The following is a 17,452-nucleotide window of genomic DNA, read 5'->3' on the forward strand; positions in this document are numbered from 1 at the left end:
ATCCATGATGGGCATGTTATAGAGTCGTTCGAGTTGACGACTGTACCACCAGACCGGCGCTCTCTTGCATGACTTTTAAAATACTCGAGGCACTCTCACTGAAAAGAACGCTTGCTCGCGCTGTTTCATTGTATTTTCCTCATACCCCTTCCTTCCCGTTTCTCCCCGAATACGCTGCACTAGTGCGAGCGGGACACCGATACCAGCATGCCGCTGCGAGAAAACCAAACGGAGCGCGCAGGCTGAAAGTGAACGCACACATTCACACATGTGTAATTGTGTGAGTGCAAAAACTGTGTAGAAACCAAAACACCAAACGCTCGCGTAATTCGAACCGTCTCCCCCTGCTTCTACATGCCCCTCGCACACTTTTTCATTCTCTTTGCTAGCAGGGTAATCATTGAAATAATTGATTAAATTTAAATGGTTGCGTTCTCAACAGTGCTCCTGCCGAAATCTGCCAATATAATCTGGCCACACTGGTCCGCAGGTCAGGCGAGCTTTTTGGCGGCCACCGTCGCAAAACCGTCGCAAAACGTCAAAACCGGCGTCGCATGTACTGCAAACCGACGTCGCCAGCGAGCGAAACTCGCAACGATTTCGAGGCGCTGGCGACGGTCGTTTTTGACGTTTTCCGACGGTTATTGACCTTTCGAGCGAGCTTTTGCACTGCGGGCCAGTGTGGCCAGATTATATTGGCAAGTTTCGGTAGGAGCACTGTTGAGAATTCAACAATTTAACCTTCGTTTCTATGACCAAAAATACACCCTCATTTTTATGACCACCTACACGGGTAGGTCATACATTTTGTATGGGAGTTCGCATTTCAGGATGGTAAATTTGTTATGGCCCAACCTACCTAACATATTAGGCCACTCACCGACGACAGGCAAGGGTCTTCGTGTGATGTGTGAGTGTAGGAGGTCGGGTCTCTCGGGAGAATGAGAGGGCATCAAGTGGGAACCGAGCGGCGGTCGGGCACTCGGTACGGGCATTCAGAAGGGCAAAGATATTATTAGCGAATACATGGTTTTTACCTACATCTTAAGCTTAAACCCTTCCCGCGTTGTTGGCCGTTGTTAAGTAGCGCAACATATCACAACAAAATTGATCATATCTTCTGTTTTGGTTATTGAAATAACTTGAAATTTTCAGAGAAGCTGCATAAAACTTTGTTCTTTTCAATATAAAAAAATAAGAATTTTCAAAATTATTTTTCATATACAGGCAGTCCCCGAGATACACCTGGCTTCAAGCATCCCTGAAAATTTGAAGTCATGTCAATAACTAAAACAGAAGTTATGCACAATTTACCACGCAAAAAGAGCAGTTTCTCATACAAAATTATGACCTACCTGTTATATTTTCGTTTTCTTTCGAAGAACGCTAAGAAACGTTAACGCGTTACTTCCTTCAAAACGATGGGATTGGAAAGTCTTTGTTTATTATTAATAACTCGTAAACAATTTTGCCACCACTTTGTTCCACGACCTTTCTCAAGCGCGCGCCATATCTTTCTCCTCCATCGGCACTCACGCATCGTGCCGAGCGCGCGTTCGCTGACCTCCCGATAGATCGCACACACACTTCGATCTACGCCCGATGAGTGTCCTCGGTAGCGATCTACGGGATCATCAGGTTGGCCCATAACACTACCCGTGTAGGTGGTCATAGAAGTAAGGGGTAAAAAAAAGTTAAAATAAAAAAAGTATATAAAAAATAATTTTGAAAATTCTTATTTTTTTATAGGGGAAGGTAGGTAAAGACGGACACGTTAAGGGAAATGGTAAAAATCTAGGGTTATATAAGTGCAACGACCTTGAAAATGTTCATATATTATCTTACACTCATGTTTTATCAGAAAATGTGTTGAAACTTTTAAGTTTCCATCGATTTTTGCTTTTTTTCATGAAAGAAAAACATGATTTTTTTCGTGCGGTTTTGAAATGTTCGGGTAAGATATGACACCTGATTCGGGTAAGATATGGACACCTGATATGGGAAAGATGGACACCATTAAGGGTAAGATGGACACCTGTAGAAAACGTTGGAAAGTGAAGAATTTTACAGTATTTTAACAAATTCTATCGCTTTCCACGTCCTGGTACGTTTTTAAACCAATTCTTGGCTTATTTCAACGACGATTCATTCAGCCGTGGTTTTAGGACTTGTAAGCACCGCTTCTAATAGATCGTAGAATGCAGCATCTAAATCATTATTGAAATGTCGCGCACTTACAGCTGACGTTGCTCCAGCTTACAGAACAACAGTCTAGAACTTCCTTTAAGGAAATTACTACGGGAAAAGACCACGACCCCAGTATTTTTTGAGGGACTTGTTAATAGTTTAATCCATTTCCACCATGTCAAAATTCATGTCAACCATGTCAACATTTGATGTTTGTAATCCCATAGAATTTTTCATCTATTCCTGAACAATATCGTATCAATGCCTCATCTTTTTATTGTTTAAAGTTGTCCAAGTTGTGACAAGATATTGGATTTCGTGAAGCGCCTCATCAGCGTCGAGCGTGTAATAGCATAACGTATGATAACTATTTTGATCGGTGTTTCATTTCTCGCTTATTTCAATACTCTCTCTAGTTGCTGATTGGTTTATAGCTTCGGAATACCCTTATTTAAGGTATTTGAAGAAATCTATTTATCACCAATTTATATAAGAAGTAAAATAAATCAATAAATTTGGTGTCCATCCCCAAGTGCCACAAATCCACTAAACGACCGCTAAACGGCTTCTAAATGACTCAAGTTCTCTACCTAAACGGAATATAGAAAGACTTCGTTTAGCAGACGGCAAACGACTCGTGCATTCTAAAAATAGCAAAAAAGCTGGTGGCGCTCTCTGTTGGTGGGATACCCCAACCAGTTGAGCTTCATCGCTTGGAGGAGAGCTTTCTCATTTTCTCTGTACTGTTGTACGGTTTCGCATTGAAGTTATGCATCGCTAGAACTAGAACGTCGATACGATCGTTTAAATACTAAACTCCAACGGAAACCACCAACACTGAAGCAAGTGAGATTTGAATAATGGTCGTTGGGGTTGATACCCACGTATCTGACCACACGACCATTAATTTAGATTTTTGCTCAGAAAGTTAGAAGGCTATATAGGTCATGATAAGATGAAACTTGTCATTGCAAGAAAAGGATAGCAATATAATGATGAGTTGTAATACGCCATCTATTGATCAAACCAATGAAGCTGTGGAGTGTAGAGAATAGAATAAGAAATAATAAAAATATAGAAGATCGATGTATAGACAAGTGTCAAAACGATAAGCAACCTAGGACGAGAGACGGAGCCAGAGAAAGGAAGCACAAAGTGCAGAGAAACGAGAGCGGCAGAGAAACGAGAGCGGGAGAGAAACGAATTGGAGCGATGACCACGAGAGACGAACGAAAATCGGAGAGAGCTTTGGGGACGACGGAGAGAGAGAACGACACAGCGATCAGTTTTTGGACGAATGTTGACGAGAGCGGTCATGAAGCACCAAGCATCCTAAGCATCTGAAGCACGAGACTGCAGTAAAAAAAAGAGATAATAAAAAAAAAGAAGTAAAATGAAAAAGGCGAATGTTGTAATTGGCGAGGAAAGTGGCGGATATCACGACATGGAGCTTTCTTTTTTTCTATGGATATTCAATTTTCCAGTCATTTAAGCTTAATCTGTGGCGCTTGGGTAGTGAAGTCGGCTTGGCTTTCAGTGACTTATTGGTACCATAGCAGGATAGTCAGTTCTACCTATGGGGGGTCGGTCTATTCGGGGCTTGAATCCATGATGGGCATGTTATAGAGTCGTTCGAGTTGACGACTGTACCACCAGACCGGCGCTCTCTTGCATGACTTTTAAAATACTCGAGGCACTCTCACTGAAAAGAACGCTTGCTGGCGCTGTTTCATTGTATTTTCCTCATACCCCTTCCTTCCCGTTTCTCCCCGAATACGCTGCACTAGTGCGAGCGGGACACCGATACCAGCATGCCGCTGCGAGAAAACCAAACGGAGCGCGCAGGCTGAAAGTGAACGCACACATTCACACATGTGTAATTGTGTGAGTGCAAAAACTGTGTAGAAACCAAAACACCAAACGCTCGCGTAATTCGAACCGTCTCCCCCTGCTTCTACATGCCCCTCGCACACTTTTTCATTCTCTTTGCTAGCAGGGTAATTGTTATGGGCCAACCTGATGATCCCGTAGATCGCTACCGAGGACACTCATCGGGCGTAGATCGAAGTGTGTGTGCGATCTATCGGGAGGTCAGCGAACGCGCGCTCGGCACGATGCGTGAGTGCCGATCGAGGAGAAAGATATGGCGCGCGCTTGAGAAAGGTCGTGGAACAAAGTGGTGGCAAAATTGTTTACGAGTTATTAATAATAAACAAAGACTTTCTAATCCCATCGTTTTGAAGGAAGTAACGCGTTAACGTTTCTTAGCGTTCTTCGAAAGAAAACGAAAATATAACAGTGGCGACGAGTTGAAAAAAAAAAGACTTTTTCAGTGCAGTGAAGTTTAGTACGAAAGGCATTGTTAAAGTGTTCGCGTGTGAAGTGCATCCTTTACCGGAAAAGAGAGGCAATTTCATCGAAGCGGCATTAAAATGTTTAATCCCGAAGGCGATGCCGAGATGGATGAGCAGCGACGTTTGTCTCTGAACGGTGCAAGGGCTCTGAACCCGGGCTTTGTTCAGCCAACGCAAAGTGCACCGATGCAACCAGCACAACCGCCATCGCAAAATCCCGTTGCTTCATCGGCACAAGCAGGACTGGCCATGAACGGTTCTGAAACGGGAATGTTTTTGCAAATGCTGAATCTTATGCAGCAGCAAATGCAGCAGCAGCAGCAACAGCTATCTCAGCAGCAACAAATGATGGCACACATGATGCAACAAACACCACACACGACAGCGCAACCCCAACAACAAGCCCAGCAGGCTCAACAGTACGCACAGCAGCCCGCAGCACCAAGGAATCCAGAGTTGATTATGGATGCTTTGGCAGGAAGCATCAACGAGTTTCGGTTCGAGGCAGAATCCGGCGTGACGTTCCCTGCATGGTATGCACGTTACGAGGATTTGTTCGTGCACGACGCCTCCCGATTAGAGGATTCAGCGAAAGTGCGGCTGCTCATTCGCAAATTGGGCACAGCGGAACACGCGCGGTACTGCAACTTCATCCTTCCCCGTGTTCCCCGCGACCTCACGTTCGACGATACAGTTAGCAAACTGAAGGCCCTATTTGGAAGCGCGGAGTCCCTACTTAGCAAGCGATACAAGTGTTTGCAAATTGTGAAAGCTCATAACGAAGACCTGATGACATTCGCATGTCGGGTTAATCGCGCTTGTGTTGATTTCCAATTCAGCGCTATGACCGAGGAGCAGTTCAAATGCTTAATGCTTATTTGTGGGTTGAGAGAGGAAGGCGATGCTGAAATCCGCACACGGCTTCTTGCTCGCATCGAGGACAAGGCAGACCTTACGCTGGAGCAGCTTTCTGCCGAAGCTCAGCGCATCACAAGCTTGAAGGTGGACAGCGCGATGATAGCCACCGAGGGAAACGAGCGAGTTTTCGCTATGCGCGGTGACTACAAGCAGCGGTACGCGCAGCAGACACAACGCAGCTTCAGCAACCAGCAGCATCCTCAGCAAGCAGACCGAAGCGCACCAGCAGCGAAACCACCGGGTCCATGCTGGTTATGCGGCGATCATCATTGGATACGAGATTGTTCGTACCGGTCGCATAAGTGCGAGGATTGTGGCAAGTATGGGCACCGCGAAGGGCATTGTAACACTGCAGGGCGGAAGAAAAGAAAAAATAATTTCTACAAGCGCTCTTCAGTAGCGACAAGGGTAGTTTCCGTTAATATTTTTAGCGTACAACAAAACCGGAAATACGTGACTGTCCACATTGGGCAGAAATCGGCCAGGTTACAGCTCGACACTGGCTCGGACATTACGATCATAGGACGAAAGACCTGGAAACAGCTCGGCATGCCAACTCTATCTCCAGCGCAAGTGCACGCGAAAACGGCAACTGGTGCACACATTCAGCTGGATGGCGAATTTGAAGCGGATATCACGATTAACGGAAGGACTGAAACGGCGATAATAAGAGTCATTCCGTCAGATTTGCAGCTATTAGGAGCCGATCTAATTGATATCTTTTCGCTTGCAGCCATGCCGATGAACCAATTTTGCAACAGAATAGCGAGCGATTCTGCAAAATGGGAGAAGAAATTTCCAGCTGTTTTCCACGGTAAAGGTTTATGCACAAAAACCACTCAAACGCTGCCTGAGGAACATGATCGGGGCTTCAAGAGTGGTGATTGCGTTTACGCGAAGTGGTATTCGCGCAACTCTTGGAAATGGGTTCCCGCGCAGGTTGTTCGCATTATAGGGAATGTGATATATGAGGTTAAGACGGATGACGGCCGTATGCATCGCCGTCACGTAAACCAGCTGCGGAAACGGGACATCGGCAGTTCAGAGCAATCAACTAATCTCGCGGCTCGTACGCAATTGCCGCTAGATCTGCTCATCGAAGGACCAAGAGATGTCGTGCCAGTTGAGCACCCTACAGTGATATCCTCACCGCTCCTACCATCATCATCCGACGGGGTCCGTGGTATGACCTCCTCACCGCCGTTACCATCTCCACGACCAGTACCTGTCCAACGAAGAAGACGTCAGCAGCCGGTACAATCGCCACGCCGGTCCAACAGGTCCAGACGATTCCCGCGTAGGCTTGATGGGTACCTGCTGCAATAAAAAGGGGGAGATGTTATGGGCCAACCTGATGATCCCGTAGATCGCTACCGAGGACACTCATCGGGCGTAGATCGAAGTGTGTGTGCGATCTATCGGGAGGTCAGCGAACGCGCGCTCGGCACGATGCGTGAGTGCCGATCGAGGAGAAAGATATGGCGCGCGCTTGAGAAAGGTCGTGGAACAAAGTGGTGGCAAAATTGTTTACGAGTTATTAATAATAAACAAAGACTTTCTAATCCCATCGTTTTGAAGGAAGTAACGCGTTAACGTTTCTTAGCGTTCTTCGAAAGAAAACGAAAATATAACAGTAATCATTGAAATAATTGATTAAATTTAAATGGTTGCGTTCTCAACAGTGCTCCTGCCGAAATCTGCCAATATAATCTGGCCACACTGGTCCGCAGGTCAGGCGAGCTTTTTGGCGGCCACCGTCGCAAAACCGTCGCAAAACGTCAAAACCGGCGTCGCATGTACTGCAAACCGACGTCGCCAGCGAGCGAAACTCGCAACGATTTCGAGGCGCTGGCGACGGTCGTTTTTGACGTTTTCCGACGGTTATTGACCTTTCGAGCGAGCTTTTGCACTGCGGGCCAGTGTGGCCAGATTATATTGGCAAGTTTCGGTAGGAGCACTGTTGAGAATTCAACAATTTAACCTTCGTTTCTATGACCAAAAATACACCCTCATTTTTATGACCACCTACACGGGTAGGTCATACATTTTGTATGGGAGTTCGCATTTCAGGATGGTAAATTTGTTATGGCCCAACCTACCTAACATATTAGGCCACTCACCGACGACAGGCAAGGGTCTTCGTGTGATGTGTGAGTGTAGGAGGTCGGGTCTCTCGGGAGAATGAGAGGGCATCAAGTGGGAACCGAGCGGCGGTCGGGCACTCGGTACGGGCATTCAGAAGGGCAAAGATATTATTAGCGAATACATGGTTTTTACCTACATCTTAAGCTTAAACCCTTCCCGCGTTGTTGGCCGTTGTTAAGTAGCGCAACATATCACAACAAAATTGATCATATCTTCTGTTTTGGTTATTGAAATAACTTGAAATTTTCAGAGAAGCTGCATAAAACTTTGTTATTTTCAATATAAAAAAATAAGAATTTTCAAAATTATTTTTCATATACAGGCAGTCCCCGAGATACACCCCAAGCGCCACAGATTAAGCTTAAACGACTGGAAAATTGAATATCCATAGAAAAAAAATGAAAGCTCCACAGCTTCATTGGTTTGATCAATAGATGGCGTATTACAACTCATCATTATATTGCTATCCTTTTCTTGCAATGTGTTTCGGCAAGTTTCATCTTATCATGACCTATATAGCCTTCTAACTTTCCGAGCAAAAATCTATATGAATGGTCGTGTGGTCAGATACGTGGATACCGACACCAACGACCATTACTCAAATCGCACTTGCTTCAGTGCTGGTGGTTTCCATTGGAGTTTAGTATTTAAACAATCGTATCGCCGTTCTAGTTCTAGCAATGTATAACTTCAATGCGAAACCATACAACAGTACAGAGAAAATGAGAAAGCTCTCCTCCAAGCGATGAAGCTCAACTGGTTGGGGTATCCTACCAACAGAGAGCGCCACCAGCTTTTTCGCTATTTTTAGAATGCATGAGTCGTTTGCCGTCTGCTAAACGAAGTCTTTCTATATTCCGTTTAGGTAGAGAACTTGAGTCGTTTAGAAGCCGTTTAGTGGTCGTTTAGTGGATTTGTGGCACTTGGGACCTGGCTTCAAGCATCCCTGAAAATTTGAAGTCATGTCAATAACTAAAACAGAAGTTATGCACAATTTACCACGCAAAAAGAGCAGTTTCTCATACAAAATTATGACCTACCCGTGTAGGTGGTCATAGAAGTAAGGGGTAAAAAAAAGTTAAAATAAAAAAAGTATATAAAAAATAATTTTGAAAATTCTTATTTTTTTATAGGGGAAGGTAGGTAAAGACGGACACGTTAAGGGAAATGGTAAAAATCTAGGGTTATATAAGTGCAACGACCTTGAAAATGTTCATATATTATCTTACACTCATGTTTTATCAGAAAATGTGTTGAAACTTTTAAGTTTCCATCGATTTTTGCTTATTTTTCATGAAAGAAAAACATGATTTTTTTCGTGCGGTTTTGAAATGTTCGGGTAAGATATGACACCTGATTCGGGTAAGATATGGACACCTGATATGGGAAAGATGGACACCATGAAGGGTAAGATGGACACCTGTAGAAAACGTTGGAAAGTGAAGAATTTTACAGTATTTTAACAAATTCTATCGCTTTCCACGTCCTGGTACGTTTTTAAACCAATTCTTGGCTTATTTCAACGACGATTCATTCAGCCGTGGTTTTAGGACTTGTAAGCACCGCTTCTAATAGATCGTAGAATGCAGCATCTAAATCATTATTGAAATGTCGCGCACTTACAGCTGACGTTGCTCCAGCTTACAGAACAACAGTCTAGAACTTCCTTTAAGGAAATTACTACGGGAAAAGACCACGACCCCAGTATTTTTTGAGGGACTTGTTAATAGTTTAATCCATTTCCACCATGTCAAAATTCATGTCAACCATGTCAACATTTGATGTTTGTAATCCCATAGAATTTTTCATCTATTCCTGAACAATATCGTATCAATGCCTCATCTTTTTATTGTTTAAAGTTGTCCAAGTTGTGACAAGATATTGGATTTCGTGAAGCGCCTCATCAGCGTCGAGCGTGTAATAGCATAACGTATGATAACTATTTTGATCGGTGTTTCATTTCTCGCTTATTTCAATACTCTCTCTAGTTGCTGATTGGTTTATAGCTTCGGAATACCCTTATTTAAGGTATTTGAAGAAATCTATTTATCACCAATTTATATAAGAAGTAAAATAAATCAATAAATTTGGTGTCCATCCCCAAGTGCCACAAATCCACTAAACGACCGCTAAACGGCTTCTAAACGACTCAAGTTCTCTACCTAAACGGAATATAGAAAGACTTCGTTTAGCAGACGGCAAACGACTCGTGCATTCTAAAAATAGCAAAAAAGCTGGTGGCGCTCTCTGTTGGTGGGATACCCCAACCAGTTGAGCTTCATCGCTTGGAGGAGAGCTTTCTCATTTTCTCTGTACTGTTGTACGGTTTCGCATTGAAGTTATGCATCGCTAGAACTAGAACGGCGATACGATTCTTTAAATACTAAACTCCTACGGAAACCACCAGCACTGAAGCAAGTGAGATTTGAGTGATGGTCGTTGGTGTTGATACCCACGTATCTGACCACATGACCATTCATATAGATTTTTGCTCAGAAAGATAGAAGGCTATATAGGTCGTGATAAGATGAAACTTGTCGAAACACATTGCAAGAAAAGGATAGCAATATAATGATGAGTTGTAATACGCCATCTATTGATCAAACCAATGAAGCTGTGGAGCTTTCTTTTTTTTTCTATGGATATTCAATTTTCCAGTCGTTTAAGCTTAATCTGTGGCGCTTGGGATTGCAAGAAAATCACAGCAATATAATGATGAGTTGTAATACGCCATTTATTGATCAAACCAATGAAGCTGTGGAGCTTTCGTTTTTTTTTTTCTATGGATATTCAATTTTCCAGTCGTTTAAGCTTAATCTGTGGTGCTTGGGACTCTAGAATAGTTTCGAGCTGAAACGGATTCCCGGTGTCACCAGGTCCATTAAGGAAATATATTTGTTTATTGTGTGTCTCCTCTCCACTGGATTGTTCTGTCAAACCGTATTTGTCCACTGCTGCGGTAATTACATAATACACACTTCGTTGTTCGTTGTTCACTCGGTTCACGTTTACTAATACGTTGTCCTGCACATCGAAAGCATAAGAGTGCTCCAGAGAAAATAGTTCGGCAGCGGATATGACACATTGTAGCAGGTTTGGCTGTATCTGTACAAAGTCGCCTGAATGCGGCATACTCGGAAACATCGTCAGCGCCATCCGCGGCGTTTTTCGCACAGGTACTGATTAATGAGTCGTAGCGCTTTGAGGTTCTCGACAGCTCGCAGTAGCCAATTCTGTTCGGAGTTTTTGACGGTGTACTGATCCTGAATTTGTGTATTTGCGGCCTTACATAACTTTATACACGTATGGACGATATTTGAATGATTGTTTATGGTTTGTCGTTTTTCGTCCAACGCCTACATCGATGAATCGCTATGTCGGAGGAAAGTGTGCGGAAAAATCAACACGGTACAAAAATCATTCAAGCTATCTGCCTCTAACATCAACTCACTAACCAACATCGTCTCACTATGGAGTGAAAAAGTAACGCTCTATAGTGAGAGATTGAAAATGAGAACCTTTTTGTAAAATTTGTTATAGGATATGCCAAAAATGTTCTCAAATGTGTTGTTTAACTTTATGTTAGGATGCTGCATTGTTGATTTTTTCGCAAATTAACATTTTGATGCATTTATGAGAAGTGTCCATCTTACCCGTAGTGTCCGTCTTTACCTACCTTCCCCTACTGGAAAGAACAAAGTTTTATGCAGCTTCCCTGAAAATTTGAAGATATTTCAATAACTAAAACAGAAGATATTATTGGAATTATAGTAAGCCGTATTTGGGTTATGAGTAATTTAATTATAGTAACCTATTGTTACGTCCGGTGTTGGGGTGATATGGGACGGAGGCCGATTAAAACTCCGGACACAACGTTTAAACTTTACAAAACATATATTACAAAAACTGCTTAAAGCTAACACGCTAAAAATAACTGTCCGCGGCACGTCTGTGTTCCCTCGCTGCTGAACCCCGAAGAGAGGCACGATCGGCCTTCGCGCACGATCGCAGCCTCCCGATCGCTGACACCGAAACGTCTGACAGTTGTCGCACGGTCACGACAACCCAGAGTACCAATGTCGTGCGGCGCTGCTAGCGCCCGCAACATCTCCCCCTTTAGGATAGTTGATACGAGTCAAACCTTCGCGGAACTCTTCTAGGCCTAGAGGAGCGGCGAGGTGGCGGTATCTGTTCTGCTGTACTCTGCTCTGGAGGGATGAAGTTGTCCTGGTGCTGATGACGAATCTCTACTGTCTGTTCTGGCATCGATGATGATGATGATGATGATGACTGTGCCGACAGCCAAGAAGCAGGCGAGGATGTAGATGACGAAGACGATGACTTAGATGACGAAGATGATGACTTAGGTGACGAAGATGATGATGGTACAGACGATGATGTGGATAGACCCCAAGTATCCAACAGGACGTTTAATGGCATGCGACTCGCCAACGTGCCTACTGCTTGACGAGCACCCGCTATGACCCTTTTACGCATCTGATTTATATGGCTTCTTAATACTCTTTGTTGCGTATTGGTTTTGACTAAATACATAACGTTTCCGCATCGTTTGATAATTACTGCTGGAGTCCAACTCCACGAATTCCGCTTGTACACCTTTACATACACTGGATCGTTAATTGCAAATGCTCTTAGCTCTGTATCGAATGATCTGTACTGGGATTTTGTTGGTGGGCGCAACAGTTCGAAACTTGTTCTTAATCTTCTTCCAAACATTGCTTCTGCTGGCGTTTTGCATTCTTGTAATTGTGCGTTTGGTTTGGTTCTATAAGCCAATAAGAATATATCAATTGCTTCTTGCAGAGACGTGTCTCCGTTCCTGATTTTCACTAGTGCTCTCTTGAATGTATCGACAAAACGCTCGGCTTGACCGTTCGACTGCGGATGAAATGGTGCTGTTCTTATATGATGTACTCCATGCGCTGTGCAAAAATCATGAAATGTTTCGCTTGTAAATTGTGTTCCGTTATCTGTGACTAATGTAGTTGGCATTCCAAACCTAGCGAATATACCTCTTAGTATAGCTACCGTTGCTGCAGTTGTGATACTATTTGTTTTAACTATCTCAGGCCATTTTGTGTGAGCATCCACAACAATTAGAAAATGATCCCCGTCAATGGGACCTGCGTAGTCCACATGGACTCTCTGCCATGGTACTATTGTTTTCTCCCAAGGCAATGGGACCTCGTGTGGAGGTGACTAGGCTGCAGCTGCACAAGATGAGCACGTACCCACACATTCAGCAATGTCTTTATCTAAGGTGGGCCAATATACATAACTACGTGCCAACGCCTTCATTCGGTGCACTCCCGGATGCCCTTGGTGAAACTGCTCTAAACATCTCTTTTGCAGATTCTGTGGAATAACAAGCCTTTCACCAAATAAAATACTTCCATCCACTATGGAGAGTGCATCTTTTCTGCTGTAATATCGAGCAAACTCCAACCCAAAAGTATTATTTTCTGGCCAACCTTGCTGAATATACTGATATACTTTTCGTAATAATTTGTCTGTTTGAGTGGCGTTTGCAACATCTCTGAAGTTTAACGGAAGCGTACATAACGAGCTCACGGCAACTGATCGTATATCTTTTTCCAACTCAATACTTGCTACGATATACTCCTCCTCCGGCTGAGTTCGCTTTTTGATTAATCTTGATAATAAATCAGCATCTCCAAAATGATCAGTGCGAACGTAATCAATATCGAAATCATATAGTTGCAATTTAAGGGCAAATCTTTGTAATCTGTTTGCTGTGTACACTGGGATTCCCTTCTTTGAACCAAAAATTTGGAGTAACGGTCTATGATCTGTTTGTAGCTTGAAATGACGCCCATATACCATTTTGTGAAACTTTGTCACTGCAAATACTATCGCTAGTCCTTCGCGATCTATCTGACTGTACTTCTTTTCTGTCTCTGTCAGTGCCCTTGATGCATGCTGAACGACTTTGACGCTGCCGTCTTGAAACTTGTGACTTAATGTGGCGCCTAGACCAACTGATGACGCGTCGGCTGAGACTATGATGTCTGCCTTAGGATCATAATGTGTGAGTAATAGGTCTGAAGAGAGAGTTTTCTTAAATGCTTGAAAACTTTCCTCGCATTGCTTTGACCATTGAAAATGCTCACCATGCTTGAGTAGACTGTCTAAAGGGTAGCGGAGGTCTCTCATTTTTGGCACAAATTTGCCGTAATAATTAATAGCTCCAATAAACGAACGAAGCCCTGATATATCTGTTGGCGGTGGTAGGTTTAAAATTGCTTCGATCTTTGCCGGGTCTGGACGAATACCTTTTCCATCTATAATGTGACCAAGATATCGGATTTGCTTCATGCAAAATACACATTTATCCGCTCGGATTGTGAATCCGTATTCCTTAATGCGGCTTAAAACTTCTTTCACGTTCGTGTCGTGTTCTTCTTGTGTCACACCTCCAACTATCAAATCATCCATGTACCCGCATACCTTTACCATGCCTGCTATCATTGTATCTATAAGCTGTTGGAATATTGCAGGGGCTACTTTTATTCCTGGCGGAAGGCGGTTGTATTGGTATAAGCCACGATGTGTATTTATGCTCAGTACTGGCCTATATTGTTCTTCTACTGAGACTTGTGCAAAAGCATCAGAAAGGTCTATGGTTGTAAAAATATTGCATTGTGCCAGTTTGGTAAAAATTTCCTCCGGAATGGGAAGGGGATACTCGTGTGCTTGAAGTGCCTGATTTAAACCTGTCGAGTAATCACCGCATATACGTATCTTTCCGTTGGATTTCCGCACAACCACAACAGGTGCTGCCCAGTCTGAATAGTTAATGGGAGTAATCACACCGTTTTGCTCAAGTATATCTAATTCCTTTTCGACTACTTCTCTCATAGCATAGGCCACTGGCCTTTTGGGTCTAAAAACAGGGGTAATATCATCTCGAAGCTTTAATTGCACCTGAACTTTTTTACATACTCCTGTTCCATTGAAAACTTCTGGAAACTGCCTTTGGAGACTTATCATCGTCATCTTTGCTGAATTATTACTGATATTGTTGCAAAATACATTCATTGGCACGGACCACAACTCGAAAAGTTCGATAACATCTGCACCTAACAGCTTTACATCTGCTTTTGCCACCCGAATTACTGCAAAACGTTCAACACCATGAATTATGATATTCGCCGAGAACTCTCCGTATAGTTCAAAATTCGTGCCTGCTGCTGTTAGTGCCTTCACTGTTGGCCTATTCAATTGCGGTTCGCCTATCTGTCTCCAGGACTGCTGTCCTATTACCGTTATATCAGAAGCAGTATCCAATTGTAACTGTAACGACCTTCCGTTCACGCACACTGTCACGTATTTTCTTTGTTTCGTTATGCAACACGCATTCACACGCACCACCCTTACGTGTGCATTAGAATAGATTGTTTTCTGAGGGCTCTTTCGATTTCTGCAAAATCCTTCCTTGTGACCTACTGTTCCGCATTGCTTGCACTTGTGATATTTGAATGTACAATCACGCACCCAGTGCTGTATACCACAATACCAGCATGGGGTTTTTGGTTTGATGCCTGATGGACCTCCTCCATTTTGCAAACGTTGCTGACTACCATTTTGAAAACGTTGCTGAGTACCATTTTGGAAACGCTGCTGACTACCATTTTGAAATCGTTGCTGATTGCCATTTGCTTTTGGCAGAAATTTCGAGTTTGCTGACGGCCATTTTCTTATCGCGGCTACCTTTCTATTTGCACTGTCTTCAATCATTGCGCTATCTGCGTGCAAATTAATTATGCCTTGACATTCGGTAGATAATTGTTCCAGGGAAATTTCTGCGTGCTTTTCGATCATATTTAATAACCGCGTTCGGTACTCTAAATCATTTTCGTTCTTGAGACCACACACGAATACTAATGCCTTTAGTTGATTTTCCGTCATAGCTTTCAATTCAAAATCTTCACACGCACGGTTAACCCTACACGCATACGACATAAAGTCTTCCGCTTGAGTTTTCACTATTTTCAGACACTTGTAACGCTTGCTTAAAATTGTCTCTTTCGCACTAAATAACGCCTTCAGTTTGGTCACTGTTTCCGCAAACGAAAAATCTCCGGGATGCTTCGGTAGCACAAAGTTCATATAACGCTCGTGTTCACTTGTACTAAGCTTCCTCAGAAGCACCCTAACCTTAGCTGCATCCTCTATGTGTAAAGCATCTTTCTCAAAAAGCTCCTCATAACGTGCGTACCACGCGGTAAACGTTCTGTTTTCTTCGGGTTCATATTTGTACTCACTGATTTGTCGCGCAATGAAATCCAGCGTTGTTTCTACTGGTGATTCACTGCTTAGGCCGGGTGTGGAGCGCTGCGTAAGCCTGGTTAGCAGCTCCTGCTGATGAGCCATCTGCTGCTGCATCAGTTTCATCATCTGCATGATGGTTGCATTTGTGTCGCTTGGGCCGGCCGTGGCACTGTTTGGCTGAAAAACAGTTCCAATACTGTGATTAGTTAAATTTTGCCTTGGTTGGGAGAGACGCCTGAGATTCTCTTCCACTTCGAACTCCATTGCGTTCGGTTCCATTTTTGAGATGGATAAACCGCGCTACTGATAGCGGTTTCTGCTGCAAGGCGGTGAGTGTTTTGCGCGATGGCGCTTTTCTTCACGATGCTGTGTGAAGCTTCCTTCTGTTGCGATGGCGGTTTCCTTCACGATGCTGTATGGGTCTTCTGTTGCCTTTTCTCGTCGCCAGTTGTTACGTCCGGTGTTGGGGTGATATGGGACGGAGGCCGATTAAAACTCCGGACACAACGTTTAAACTTTACAAAACAATTACAAAAACTGCTTAAAGCTAACACGCTAAAAATAACTGTCCGCGGCACGTCTGTGTTCCCTCGCTGCTGAACCCCGAAGAGAGGCACGATCGGCCTTCGCGCACGATCGCAGCCTCCCGATCGCTGACACCGAAACGTCTGACAGTTGTCGCACGGTCACGACAACCCAGAGTACCAATGTCGTGCGGCGCTGCTAGCGCCCGCAACACCTATGAATTTGTGTAGCTATAAGTTTTTGTATAAAATACATTTCATTCTGTTTCTAACAGTACCAAGCTGGTGGACTGCACTACTTCCAATAGATATGATCAATTTATCATCCAGAAATGCTAATATAATCTGGCCACACAGGCTCCCAGGGCAAAAGCTCGCTTGAAAGGTCAATAACCGTCGGAAAACGTCAAAAACGACCGTCGCCAGCGCCTCGAAATCGTTGCGAGTTTCGCTCGCTGGCGACGCCGGTTTTGACGTTTTGCGACGGTTTTGCGACGGTGGCCGCCAAAAAGCTCGCCTTGCCCTGTGGGCAAAGTGACCAGAAATACCGATGTATATATATATCTAGGGTTTGCAGGAAAAAAATCTAAATTTTTTAATCATCGAACTACAAAACTCAGCCAAACAATTAAATCAATCTAAATAATCCAGTGAAAACCAAATGACAGCATGTACGATAAAATCATATCCAATGGAGCACTGCTGCGGCCCTGAGTGGTCGCGTGGAGCCCCGAGAAATAGAACTTGTCACCACTGAGAAAAAAAATGTGCATCGTAGTCCTTCTTTGGCTTAGAATTCCAATTTTCAGATCGACACTTCAGAAAAATCTTCATTTGTGTAATCGATGAACCAAATCTAATCCATATCTTAGATAAAGGATGCATATTCTCGTGAGATGGAACTTTCTTTTTGCGCATTAGCACCCCCCTCCCCCTCATCTCGCTTAACACTTCTTTCGCTTTTACTTCTTTAAAGTTTTGAGTTTTAACCTACCGAAAACTACCGATAAA

This window comes from Anopheles gambiae, chromosome 3 (genome assembly GCF_943734735.2).
Source record: "Anopheles gambiae chromosome 3, idAnoGambNW_F1_1, whole genome shotgun sequence".
Classification (NCBI taxonomy): Eukaryota; Metazoa; Arthropoda; class Insecta; order Diptera; family Culicidae; genus Anopheles; species Anopheles gambiae.